This window comes from Podarcis liolepis (assembly GCF_965112155.1).
Source record: "Podarcis liolepis genome assembly, chromosome: 12".
In the NCBI taxonomy this organism is placed as follows: Eukaryota; Metazoa; Chordata; class Lepidosauria; order Squamata; family Lacertidae; genus Podarcis; species Podarcis liolepis.
In genome coordinates, this window is record NC_139563.1 from 22,696,530 (window position 1) to 22,710,405 (window position 13,876).

The following is a 13,876-nucleotide window of genomic DNA, read 5'->3' on the forward strand; positions in this document are numbered from 1 at the left end:
CCCCAGAGGGAGGCTGCGGACTTACACGAGCTGAGGGCTGGCACGCGAGGATTCTTATAACTACAACCGCAGGCGCGTGCCATTAACCAACAGCGACAGCCAATCAGAGCTGGACCAGGCGGAGGTGGAGGGGGGCAGTGGAGGGAGGAGGAGGGGGTCGCGCACACCTAGACGGCTCCTGGACAGGAGGCGGGGCCGGCGGGGGAGGAGGCCGGCGCGCGCGCTCTCCCCTGCCACTCTCCAGTTAGCGCTGCCTGCTGCCCGTCGCCGTCTCTTTTGCGCAGCGGATGGTCCAATGGGGCGCTGGTTTGTGGGAGCTACAGGTGCACGTCCGCCGCGCAGCGGGACTGGCAGGCAGCGCGGTGCCATTGTGCCTCTGCTTCTGGAGGGCCGCGAGGAAAACGCTCAGCAAAAAGCCAACGCACTTGGCTAGCCCACCTTCTTGGCCAACGAGCCCAACCAACAACGCCCCCTTGCCTCTCCTCCGAAAGCAGGATCCTGCCCGTGGTGTCTTTATTAGCCAGTAGAAGCCAGACAACTTTGCGCCGCAAGCGCGCAACTGAACACCAGGAAACCTTTGGGAATGTCATTAACATGGGCGCACCAGTCCCTTAAACCTAGACGCTGTGAACTCGGGTCTGGAGCATTACACGAGGGGGAAGATCCTGACCATTCAGAGAGTGGTGTTTTTTTATTTTTAATGTTGCTTTATTTGAATTAGTTTCTACTTAACCATGCGATCACACTCAAAAGAAAAGGAGGTTAAGAGGAAGGCCTCCCCTTTCACTTACTTTGTGAAACTGGAGAGTCTCGCCCACTTTGCTGACTGTGAATGTGGAGCCACCAAGAGTGGTTACTGCGAGTCAGTAATCCGGGGTACAGTAAAAGATTACTGATGCCTGCGTTCGGGCTGGAAATTAAGAGCAAGTGAAATTAGTGGGGCGTAGTTGAAGATGCGCAGATGTCTACTCAGAAAGAACCCCGTTGGAGTCAAGGGGATTTTCTACCTAAATCAAACAACAAACGAGAATTGAGGAATGAGGCCGGTGACAGAGAGTTAGGGCAGAGGGAGCAAGGAGTGAAACTGCGCAAGAAATGCGCTTTAGGTTGGGACGGGGCACTTCCCAAGCAGTGAGGCTGAGTTTCCAGGTCTATCGCCATAACTGCCTCCTCGATAATTTAATACAGAATGAATTTCTTCTGGCACACTGGTTATGCACTGGCCTGCAATTTTGGACAATATCCAATTACTCAGCTGAAAACAGAGATCAAAGAACACGAGGCATACTTTTCAAAAAGAGTTTCCTTCCGTTATTGTTGTTGTTGTTGTTGTTTTACAAAATGTAAATATTTCACTATTTATACTCCAGCACATCTCTACACGCCTATTTGTTTGTTTGCTAACCTATCTTTCTCCCCAAGGGAGCCCAGGGTGGCAAACAGCATTAGAAATGAGATAAACATTTAAAAACTATTTTAAACCTTTTAAAAAATGTTAATAACGTGTGAAACATACACTCACACAGTTAATAGTTTCAAGGCTGCCAGAAACAGCATCTCCCAGCTGCCACATGCCTGGGTGAACAGACACGTTTTAAAGTTGTTAGTCAACATAAGAAGAGTCCTGCTGGATCCTTAGTCCAGCATGCTGTTCTCACAATGGCCAACCAGAAGCTTTAACGGGAAACCCGCAAGCAGAACGTGAGCGCAAGAGCACTTTCCCTCTCTGCGGTTTCGGATTTTGGGAAGCATTCTGTCTCGCACTCTGGAGGCAGATCACAGCCATCATGACTAGTAGCTACTGAGAGCCTACCTACTCCGCCATGAATTTGTCTAATCTTTAGGCAAAAGAGATAGGGAAGTTGTGGTCATCCGGATGCTTTGGACTCCAACTCCCATCATTCCTCATCATTTGCAATGGTGGACGGGGCTGATGGGAGTTGGAGTCCAACAAAAAAACATTGGCGGGCCACAGCTTCGCCATCCCTGCTCCAGGACAACTCGCACTCCTTAGTTCTGCCCGCCCTCCAAACACACCACGAGCACCAGGGAGGGCGTTTTCCAGCCCTTGCGCTCCTGTCCCTACTAGGTAATAGCGGCTGCTATAGTATTGGGGTTGGTAGCCATCCGGGACTATCTACTGCGCTTGGCAAAGGTTTTGGTGGTGGCGGCGGCGGCATGTCTTGACAACGAGGTAGTAGAAGAGTAACTAATCCGCCTGAAGTGACTTTGCGCAAGCACCTCTGCACCCACGGCACGCACAGATCTATATAGTTCTCTACGCACTGGAGAGAGGCCGGTGAAGCTGAACCACGAGTTTGCCTGCCCTTTAACAAGAACAACCGAAGCGTGGGTTGATTGGCTTGCATTGTGAGCGTTTTCATGACACCCGAAGTTAAGGACATCTTTCCCCTAATACATCAGACCAAATTACATCAGCTCCTTGTGATTGGGTGTTTATCGATTTTTAAACATATCGGATTTTTACTCTCCCCACCCTTTGTCATCTGCCTTCTACTCCTCTTAAATTCAAACCCTAAGTTGCAGCGATCGTTTCCTAGCTTCCCCGCCCCCTTCCCGGCTGATGAAGGAATTGGGGATTCTGAACCTGGCCAAAATGTCATCTTACCGAGCAATGTTTTCTGCCCTTAAAGCTGTGCAGTGTCTCCCACTCTAACCTTAAACACAGTTAACGCGGAAATAGAGAAGCACGCAGGTGTCCGCATACAGCCTCTGTTGCTGAAGAATAAGTCCTTTCTCTCTTAGATTGGTAAAGAGCTACCTCGTGTCGTGAGAACCGTCGGGGCGATTGCTGTGCTGCGAGAGCGCTAGACAAATTGCGCTTGATAATATTAAGTCTGTTTTGGATTCTGAGTAATACTACACCGAGCCTTTTCCCCATTTTTGCTGAATTTTGTAGGACCTCCGAGTGTTTGTGTTTAGAATAGGGGCTCCAGAGGTACCACTGCTGGAGGTGGATCTCGCGCGCACACACACACTTTGAGGGAAGCGCATTTTGCACAGTGCAGAAATACAGATAAGAGGCAGCGCTTCTCTCCATGCAGTGCACAACTAAGGGCAGAAGGGTAATGAATGACCAGACTTCAAAGCCTTTCACAAACCGCGATAACACGGGGGAAAACTCCGGAGAATAGACTGGCACGGCAGCGAACAAAGGCTTAATTCTTGGAACGTCCTGGATTTTGCACTAATCCATTCGAAAAAGAGGAGAGGAAATAAAAAACATGGTAAGGGTGAAAGCGTTCGTGGATTGATCAGCGCTTTGAATCGATTCGTTCATTCATCACAGATGATCAGTGTGAACTGCAATTGGAGCTGCTCCCGTGGTTTATACGTTTAGTGAAGAATGCATGTGCGCCCTTCGACGGGGACAATCCTTTTAAGATTACTCACCAAGTCACAAGTTGCCTTCTGTCTCCACCCACCTCCGGACCCCCGCAGTGTCTAGCTTGGCTTACTGTCTCCAGCTACCTACTTTGCATGTGTTACCTTGACCTTTTGGAACACTTACATTTAGTGTGACTAATTTGTATGAGGCTCTCAAACCAGCCTGGAGGCTTTCTCTGCCCTAGAGGTAGTTGCCCTTAATCCCAGCAGTGGAGAGACATTTGTGGCTCCTCAGGGTGGTGATGGGTCTAACCACTGGATAACATGGGGGGGGGGTCACAAAGCATGTGCACAATGAAATAGACTGGGATCTTGGAGACCTGAGTTCATGCCCACTGCTGCTATTTGTGTGTTCCTGGGCAAGTGGTTTTTTCCAGATGCAGGTTCCCATCTTTAAAAGTAGAATGATAGCTAGTTGTCCCTGTGGTGGTGAGCCACACTATAAAAATAGTCAAGCACGTTATAAATGAAATATTCTTATATACATGTTATAAATTGTAACACAAACACTTCCAGAACGCACAACCTCCCTCATGCAATCCTGCTCCTCCTCTGTCTTTCTACCTGGCAGGCATTAAGGTTTGGAGTCAGGAATGGGGAACCTGTACAGATTTTATTGGACTACAACTCCCACAATCCCTGGCCATTGGCCATGCTAGTTGGGGCTGACAGCAGTTGGAATCCAGCAACCTCAGGAGGACCGCAGGTGCCTGGCCTCTTCAGCAGCCTCAGCATTTGTAGCTGGAATTAATCAGGCCTCTGCCCTCCCCGGCCACGTGGGAAAAGGCCTGCAAGGCAAGGAGCAGAACTCGCAGCCAAGATGGAGTTAGAGAATACCAGAGAGAAACAGAAAATTATTCAGTCCAGCTCCAAGCTGGAGCTATCTGCAGGAAGAACCCTTTAAATCTAGCCATGATTCCATTTCTGGCACTTCTTCACCGTGCTACGGGCCCTGGTAGACTCTAATGAAGAGGAGACATTGGTTGCCTCTCATATCCCACAGCTCCAAATGATGGGCAGTGCAACCTTATCTCCATCTATTCAGAAGTAAACCCAATGGTGTCTTCAGAGCCGAATACAGAATGGAAAATGTGGGGAAATAAGTGATTCCTTAAAAAAAAAATCTTTTAAAATCCATTATTTTTAATTATTTGTAATATTAATACAAAAATGCATATAGAAGGTTCAATATAGATTTGCTTTCCTTTCATACGCAAGATGAGGCCCTCTTCTAAGATTATGCATTTGCAATCTATACAGGTGCAAAATAAAGTAAAGTATGCACTTTCTTTAGAAGTTTCATGTTTGCTAGTCAATAAGGTAAAATGCATCAGATCAACAAATTAGCCGCAGTCCTATACCAAGTTACATGGGAGTAACTCCCATGTAACAAAGAAATGGGAACTTTAGATTAGACATGTGTACAGTATGAAATTTATGATCAGGTGACAATAATAAAATGTCTAAGTAAGATTAAACAACTGGAAAGGGTCAGTTTTAGGAAAGCATGAGTGTTCAGATTCCAGGTAATACAAGACAGACTACTGGCATCAGGCTCAGAAATTTGATTATCTCCTACATTTGAGGGATGACTTTGTAGTTATAATCTTCTACCTGTATGGGGTAGGACTACATCAATTAAGCTTTTATTCACATTAGAGGAAAATCTCAAAATGCTGCACAATGGGACTATGGAACAGTAGGTGACTCACCTTAATGAACCAGGGATAACTGTTTACCTATTGTCCAGAAAAAAACAGGACATGGTAGAGGTGTATACATTTATGCAATATTGTCGAGAAAGTGGATAGAGGGAGGTTCTATAATGCTGGAACATAGACTCATTCAGGAGATTTAGCAAAAGATCTGAGATAGAAAAAAAGAAAGCATAAGAACATGAGACAAGTCCTGCTGGATGATACTATAGGCCTATCCAGACTAGCATCCTGTTTCCCAGAGGGACCTAACCTATATGAGAAGCCCACAAGCAGGCTTGAGTTTCCTCCAATACAGGAGCTAATATACCGCGGTCATGATTAGTAGTCATTAATAGCCTTTTCCTCAATGAACTTGTGTAATCCCATTTTAAAGCCATCCAAGGTCACCAGATTCCATAGTCTGCCAATGCAGAGTGTAAAGAACTACTTCCTTTGTCTGTCCCTGGATCATCCAACATTCAGCTTTATTGGATAACCCCAGGTTTCAGTGTTATGAGATATATAGATATTCCTCCACCCACTTTCTCCAAGGCAGCATTTCTTAGCTCAGTACACATTTTGTAGAATTAACTGCACACATTGTGGTAACAATCACTTGCTTAGGTGGCTTTTAAAGGAGATTAATGGAAGACAGATCAATCGGTTGCAGATACGATGACTAAATGTGGCCTTCAGACTCAAAAGGCACTCTGCCACTGAACACCAGTTGGTGGCAGAAAACTAGTTGATGGGGGAAGTTCTTTTGCTTTCATTGCCATATCTACTTCTGAGCTTCCCAGAGGCATCTATGAACACAGGAAGCTGCTTTATACTCAGACCATTGATCCATCTAGCTCAGTTTTGTCTACACTGACTGGCAGCAGTTCTTCAGGATGTCAAACAGGAGTCTCTCCCAGACCTACCTGAAGATGCCAAGGGCTGAACCTGGGACCTTCTGCAGATGCTCTACCACTGAGCTACTGCTGGCCTCTGTATGCAACAGGGCACTGTATACTAGATGATGGACCTTTGGTTTGACCCAGCAGGGGCTTTCTCATGGTCTTCTGACTCAGTGGGAGTAAGGCACACTGGTCCCTGCGGGACTTCTGTGTAGGCAGCTGTAGGCTAGCATTGTATTGCCAATTCTTTTCTTGATGGACTCACATAGGAGAAAAGGGCACAAACTGAATAGTGAACACCCTGCATGGCAACATTCACAAGCTCATTTGCTGTGTGAGCATCTGCTGTGAAGTCACACCTATTTTTCTCCATCCCCAGTAGGTGTGCCCTTATTGTCGCATTATATATTTCTACATGCACAGTTTCCACATTCTCTGCTGCCTCATACACTTAAGGTGTTGGGAGAGGTCACTGAAATAGATACAGATATCAGGTCTGGTGCACCTACTGGAATCATATAAGCAGAATTGGTGAGAGGATATTTATTTAGGCCCACCAGTAATCTAATAAGGCTTTGGAGTTCCACTGAGTTCGTTCTCAGAGAAATCTGACTGGTCTCTCTCCTCTCTGTAGCGGGTGCTGGCAACCTTTCTGGGTGCCTTGACCCCCTTCTTCCCCTGCTCCGACGCCTTGTAATCCTGGGGACTGAGAGAAACGGGAGTCGGCCGGGCTAAGCTGGCTTCCATGCTGTTTCCCCCCATGGTCGCAGCTTCCTCTGAAAACAGTCAATGGGGCAGGCCAGAGGCCCGTCCACAAAGCAGTATGGCGCCCCCAGCCCGGCGGCGCTAATGGGACAACAAGGCGGAGCGGCCTCTGAGGGAAGGAACACAAAAGCCCCTCGCGAATAAAAGCCCGCCACAAAAGGCGCCGAGGCGGCCACTTTGCGGGCGCACCTGCAAGCACGGGCCTAGCGCGGCGCGGCGCGCCCTCGGCGAGGAGCTGGTACCTGAGCAGCCTTCGGCTGGTGAATGCGCCATAAAAGAGCCTCTTTTCAAGGCCTTTCAAGCCGGGGGTCGCCGTGTCTCCTCCTGCCCCCTCCCCCCTCCCCAGGGCCAAGCTGCAGAGCAGGCCGCATCCATGGGAATCCCACCACTTGTGCGCCTGGAGACGAGGGAGTGACGGAGGGAGGCAGGGCCTTCCCCCCGCGCCCCGCTCTCTCCACGGAACCCTCGGAAGACTGTAACAAATGGGACGCCATCGATTTGTAGGCGCTGCTGAGGCAAATCAAATGATGGCGGGGGGGGGGGCGGTGAAGAGACGAAGATGTGGGGCTATGGCTGAGGAGGGGCGTAGTGAGGTGGGGGGCGGCGGGTGAAATCAACGGTTAGAACTGTCTCTCGCTCTGCCGCAGTTCTAAAGCCATCCCCTTGGTTTCCCTCTCTCTCTCTTCCAGCCTCAGGCTGTGCTGGCTCCTGTGAATGTGCAATGGAAAGTAACGTTTATGAGGGGATAAGATCCTTCTGAGCACGTGGCGAAACTTTGCTCTTGTTTTGGGGGGTCGGGGAAGCCTTCCGGTACAACATTTGCTATTCCACACGCCCCAAAACACGTCTAAAGCACGAAAGGGCTCGTTTTGAAGTAGGGTTTGGCCCATAGCTGTCAACGTTTTCCTTTTTTAAAGGGAAATTCCCTTATTCCGAATAAGATTCCTCGCAAGAAAAGGGAAAAGTTGACTGCTGTGGTTTGGCCCCCAAATCCATTTGGGTGGGTGTTTCCCTCCCCGCGGGAACCTCTCTGAGCAGGTTCAGGTTGCGCTTCGTGTATGGGGCAATCTACATTCAGAAATCAGAATTATACACATTTTGGTGATTAATGGGGCAAAGTGAAGTGCATTTCTTTTTCCCAACCTTCTTTGCGGGTTAATAAATATTGAAAGAGAACGATTCGTTTTTTCATTAGTGTATTTATCGCACTCACAGGGGCGATGTGCGTTGAGTGGCATGCCCCCAAAGCGGCTTAACGCAGGCGCACTGCTGCTGCCTATATATATACGTATATGGCTCATCAACACTTTTTATTTCCTTGCAGCCACTGGAAGGGGAAATTTCCCGCTTTTAGGAGGCAACCGAAACTTTTTTGTGCTGAACAATATCTAAGCCTTTCTCTAAGCCGAAGAACTTATTGTTGGGCGTGGGGGCGTCTTCTTGAAATATCACAGCGTGTCCAACGCGGATTTGCATCTACGCTTGATACTCAAGGCGGATCTCCTCCTCAAGTAGGCAGGAAACACCGTCCTGGATCGCCCGCCCTTCTCCAGCTAAGGCTGCCGATCTACCAGGTCGCTTTCGGATTCTTTCCTTCGGCAAACGGGACTGATCAAATCCCGGGGGGAAAGGCTGAGGAGATGCTCAGCAAGATCAACCGGGAGAGGGCTGCTCGGTAAGTTTGGTTTGTGATCCAACAGATCCTCATCTCTTCCTAAAGCAGGAGGCTCAATTCATATATATAGAGGCGTTGATGATAACAACACACCACTACACCCAGGCGAGTTCATGGCGCTTGCAACAGGTTTCTTTCCGTCCCTAGGCTTCCAAGCCGCGTGCAGCGCGACACCTGTCGGCAGCTGCCCGGCACTGCGCCCCTCACCTGAGCGCCATAGAAGATGGAGTGGCTTTTGAGCTGCTGAGCACCTCGTGGCTCTGGGGATGCGCGCGTGCTCGCGCTCGCCCCCATGAAGGATTTCCTCTGTTTGCCTCCCGCAGATTAATCAGCCGCGGCTCTCCCTATAAATCCCACTTCTCCTAAGAAATGAGCAACGTCCAGGGGCAGGGGGTGGCGCTCTTCAAAAGGCAGCACCTGCAAAGGCGGCGGGTTGCCAAGGGCTGCAGGGAGGAGGAGGGGCGGCGGAGGATGCTCGTACCTGCGCGAGCTGCTTTCTCTCCGCTCTCGCTCGCTGCCCCCCGCCCGCCTCGCTCCCTCTCTCCCCCCCTCCCTGTCCAGCCGGCCTGGAGCTATTAACGCCTCCCTCGCCCCGCCCCTGCTGGAGCGCTTGGGAAAGCTTCGCAAAGCTGCAGACCGGGCTGGTCCATGGGAATCTGGCCACTTGTGCGCTCCGGAGCCGGGAGGGGGCTGTGCTTCCTTTACAAAAAGAGACACAATTAAGCAAAATGCTCAATGAACATTATAAATGATGGGCAATCGCTTCGCAGATTGCCTAGCAAATCAAATTATATATGGTCGCTCACGGGTGATTTCCAGGCCCTTTGCAAACCAAACAGGTATCTTTTTGTGCGTTTGTCCTCCTTCATCTCTCTGCTCCCACCCCCACCCCCTCTGCCCCGATTTTCAAAACAGGCTCTTTAAAAAAGAAGACAAAAATCATCCCCAGACGTGTAAGTGGGCTTGAAAAGCGGGTCTTTAAGTATTCACATCTTCCCCCCCACCCCCCCAGCTCTCACCACCACCTTTGTTAGCTACTGGATTTCACACTAGCACAGGAGGTAGGGAAAGGAGAAAGGGGGAGCCAACACTTTTACAGTGTCCTCTTGTGAGTTTGACCAACAGTTGGCTTCGCAAACCGGTAGGCACCTGCTCACAAAGAGCAGAGAGGTCGCCTGGATTTCCATAAAGGATGGTGCTAAATTTGAGCACACAATAAAACGTGATGGCAGCTTTTAAAAAAAGTTTCAGTCAAAAAGACCTCGAGGATCAATGTCTACAAAATAATAAAAAGCTGTGCAGGGTGAGGAAAGCAGCTTGTGGAATTAAGGAGACAACAGGCTGCCCTGGGGCTTTGTTGGTAAGCAACCTGCGCTTTGAGCCCTGCACCCAGGCACCCAGACAAGAGGCTCAGAGAGTGCCCTAGGGCACAGAAAGTTGGGTACACAGAGAAGGGGGTCAGTCCTGAGTCCCAAACCCATGTTGTGGGGCTTGAGTCCCCCCCCCCCACACACACACACATGGGAAAGCGGATGGGAAACTAATGCAGGACCATGGCATGGAAGAACAGCCTGGAGATTGTGGATCTTCTTCACTGTATCATCACGATCAGTTTGTTAAGATTTCTGAAGGCCTCCCTCAAAACAAAATGGGCACGTTATTGGCAGAATTCAAGAACTAGGGGCCGTCCACTGAACTTCAGAGGCAGCCTTTTTAAATCAAAGAGGTTCGGACCCTGTAACCATGCAATCCTAAATGCACTTCCTTGCAGGGCTGCATGTCTACTAAGAAGCACATCTAATTGAATTCAATGGGGCTTAGTCCCAGGCAAGGCATCTCAGAGACAGGGGCGTACCTAGGGATTGGTTAGGTTGGTCCCCGCCAAGGGTGCAGGCCAGAGGCAACATTATGAGGAGCCAGGTGGCAGAGCCGAACGCCCTCTGAACAAAAAATAATAATGGGGAAGGGAAGTGCCTTGGCCCCTAGCAGCTGGCCCCTATGGGGCAGGCCCAGGGTGGGGTGGGGGAGCAAAAGTTGTGCCTCTCTGCTCTGGCTTGGAGTGGCTAGGAGACTGCCTGACTGCTTTCTGGGCAGTAGCCCTCTAGGTGCCCTGCCTAAGCAAAAGGTGATGAAAAGCAAAGTTTTTGAGTTTCTAGGTCATGGTCTATCCTGGCTTCGGAGGGACCAATACATCTCCTTGTCAAGGGAGGCCCAGGTAACTTCCAGCTTTTAACAGGGGCAAACTTATGTAATCTTTTTAATATGGCACCATGTGCAAGGCCAATAGTTGGTGCCTCCAAATGGATCTTCTCAATTATGAATCTTCTACATTTTGCACCCCCTCCGATCAGCACCCTGTTCTGAGGAACTGGCTGCAGTGACCTAAATCGGGTGCTGCTTTAAAGACCCCTGCCCATAATAAAAATTAAAATCCAACAGTCAACACACACAAAGTAAGGCAACCAAATTCAGCAACCAAAAGCTGCTTCCTTCAGACTTAGATCAAGGAAAAAAAAAGATCCACATGAGAGCAAGTCTGAGAACTTAACAAAGATTGAATGGGATGAATTTGCACAGTGGAAACTCCTCTGATTCTCAGATATTTAGGCTGCAATCCTATCCCCACTTACCTGGGAGGAAAGTTCTATTAAATTCAACAGAACTTGCTACTTCTTCCCACCAAAAAACATTTTAAAAGAATTTTCCAAAAATTACTTTTACAAAACAGTGAAAAAACCTTATCTCCTCTTGGAGATCTGTTCCCTGTTCTTCCCTGTTGCTGTTTCCATATCTTTCGGTTTGCCATGTTTCTTCAGAGAACCAAGATCAAACCCATCTTGCAAAGCTACACAAAGATTTCCTAGGAACCCAGAAATAGCCAGCCTTTCTTTCTGTAATGCTTATGCTTATGTTCATTTACCAGAAGTGTGATCCATACAAAGTTGCCATTAGTTCAACATATGTTGAGTTTACTCAAAAACCAATAGCTTTTGAGGTGTGTGGAGCCAATCTTCAGCAGGAAACAGTAGCTGGCCACTAAGACAGAGAACTCAGTCCAAAGCTGTCTGCCTTTTGTAGGCAGCTGTAGGTTTGCTGTGGTATCTGGCTTGTGGTACCCACGGGAACATGGCTGAGCACCTGAAGACTGATGTAAAGAATTGGCTTAGTTTTTAAAACAATTTTTTCCTGCCTCCCTTAAGCTTTATCACACATTTGTCAACTGAAGGACCTACTGCTTCTCTGGGTGGTTCTAAACACTGTATTTATATATTTTAAAATCTGTGTTCTGCCTTATTGTAAAGCCTCAAGGTGGGTAAAAACCAAGTTACTATTACTTACTAGTGTTTATTCTTGAAATCTCTTATTGGCTTTCCATACAATTAACTAGTGGGGACTGCTGGTATTATTTGGGAATTCTAAGAAACCAACAGTAACCCTTTACTGTCAATCAGTGCAGTTTTGAAAGGTTTAGTCCACCATTTTGATTCAAAATGGCATCCAAGGATATTCACCTGTGGACTAAAACCTGCTGCTTGATCTGAAGAACCACTGTAGCAATTTTTTGTTAGAATACCTTAATAGTTGTCCTAATCGGTGCATTTTTGAAAGACTGAGCTTGTTATTTAGTTTCAAAATGGTGTCCAAATATAGTCAGGAAACTGCTTATTGACCTTAGGGACCATTGTGTCAAATTTGGTCACAAAGTATCTTAAGCAGTGTCTAAATCAATGCAGTTTTTTATTTCTTTAAAAAAGGTTCAGGTTGTGTACTTTTTGACGTTGTGTTTATTGTTTATGACTACTTTCGTTATGTTTGTACTTATGTATTTATTTTTCTTTTGTACGTTGTAAGCAGCCTTGAGCATGGTCTTAACTTTGGAAAGGCGGCATACAAATGAAATTATTTGTTTATTGTATTTGATATGCTGTGCCACATAACTTAGTAGTGACTGCAAGTAACATCAGTTTAATAGCAGCTTATACCCTACCAATATGTGCAGCCAGGGGGTCCTGTGGCTGGCAGAATTAGCCAATGCCACCTGTCTCTGATTACTAGGATGAGTAGCACTGTGGTTGGATTTAATGCTTATTTGTTCTCCTTTGTCCTCTATTGTTGTTGTTTGGGTGGGGCTGCACCTGTTCATTCGGGCGATGTGGCTTTGGTCGGGGCAAGCCTTCTGAGCTGGCATATGAAGCCTCTGGGAATGGGTGAGAATCCAGTGCCCTCTTTGTATGGTGCCAGCATTCATTTTGGATGCTGTGCAGGTCTGTGCAGCTTGTGTCCTAATTTACCATCCCTCTGCCGGTTATTTCTCACACTGGGTTTTCCTTTCCTCTTGGAACGATGCCATGGCTGCTTGGCGTCATTAGATCAGATGCTTGGCATGTTTCAGTCCACTTCAGAGTGAATAGCTGTCATTTGAAAAATCTGGTCTGCTCTTCATCAACAGACATCCTAGGCTGATGGGCCACTTGCACAATTTTATCTTCCTTTCAAACTACTTTCACTGTTTTAATAGTGAAATACTAAGCACACAAAAATATATATCAAATGGGATTTCCAAATTGATTGATATGCACTTTAGACAATAAAGCTTGATTCAGGCTGGAACTGTTCCAAGGATTGGCATGGATTCAGATTTTTAAGTAGGGATTAGGGCAGGCCAATCAGATGTAGATCTGGTTTCAAACTGACTAGCTCAGTCATATGCCCTGATGTACATTAGCAGCATTAGGCTATCAGCTCTGGGCTAAGAGGACACTGTCCTCTAGCAGTAGCACATCAAGCTGGTTCTACTGACCGCTCAGGAGTAGAAACACAGTATCTTTGACAGCAACAAAGAAATATTTTGTTCTTTGAATTCCAAATTTGAAGCTGTGTAATATTTTTGGCAGGTATCGATCACAGAAGCTTACACACCAAAGGAAAGCTGTCCCCTCTCAGCACTAATTATATGCACTGCAATCCCTCTAATTAATGTATTTCACATTTGTAACACCTGAAATGGGTGATCTGAGCATTTCCCCATTGATCATTATTGACCTTTGCAAAAGTTGGACAACTATAGACTGCTGCATGCTGATCATTTGCAATTTTTTGTATACTGTTTAGTGGTGCACTACTAGCAGATTACATTACTACTTTGTACTATTATGTCTTCATACATGTTGCACTTTTTTCTTCAACCATTTGTAATATGTTCATTTATGATTGTATGATTCAGCCTTTTTAATTACTGTTATTTGTGCAGGCATTCTCTCTCATTGGAAACATCTAGACTGTTTGGACAAAAAAACCCTCCCCTGTGCCCCAACTAAATCGACTCCAGAGGGTCCCCCAACCCCAGGGTGCTGCAGGGGAGAGGAAAACAATTCTGTTCTGTTGGCATAGAGTACCTCTCTTCAGCAGTCGTCACTGGATCCCACCCATTA

The 13,876-nt window shown here is 47.3% G+C and overlaps 1 protein-coding gene across 1 annotated transcript in view; it reads left to right on the plus strand.

The window, feature by feature from the left end:
• Positions 1-8,025: 8,025 nt before the first annotated feature.
• PIP4K2A (phosphatidylinositol-5-phosphate 4-kinase type 2 alpha) overlaps positions 8,026-13,876 on the plus strand; it is a 181,618-nt gene continuing 175,767 nt past the window's right edge. The window contains exon 1 of the mRNA XM_083467568.1: positions 8,026-8,444. The gene's annotated coding sequence lies outside the window, so the exon portion shown is untranslated. The remainder of the gene's footprint in view (positions 8,445-13,876) is intronic.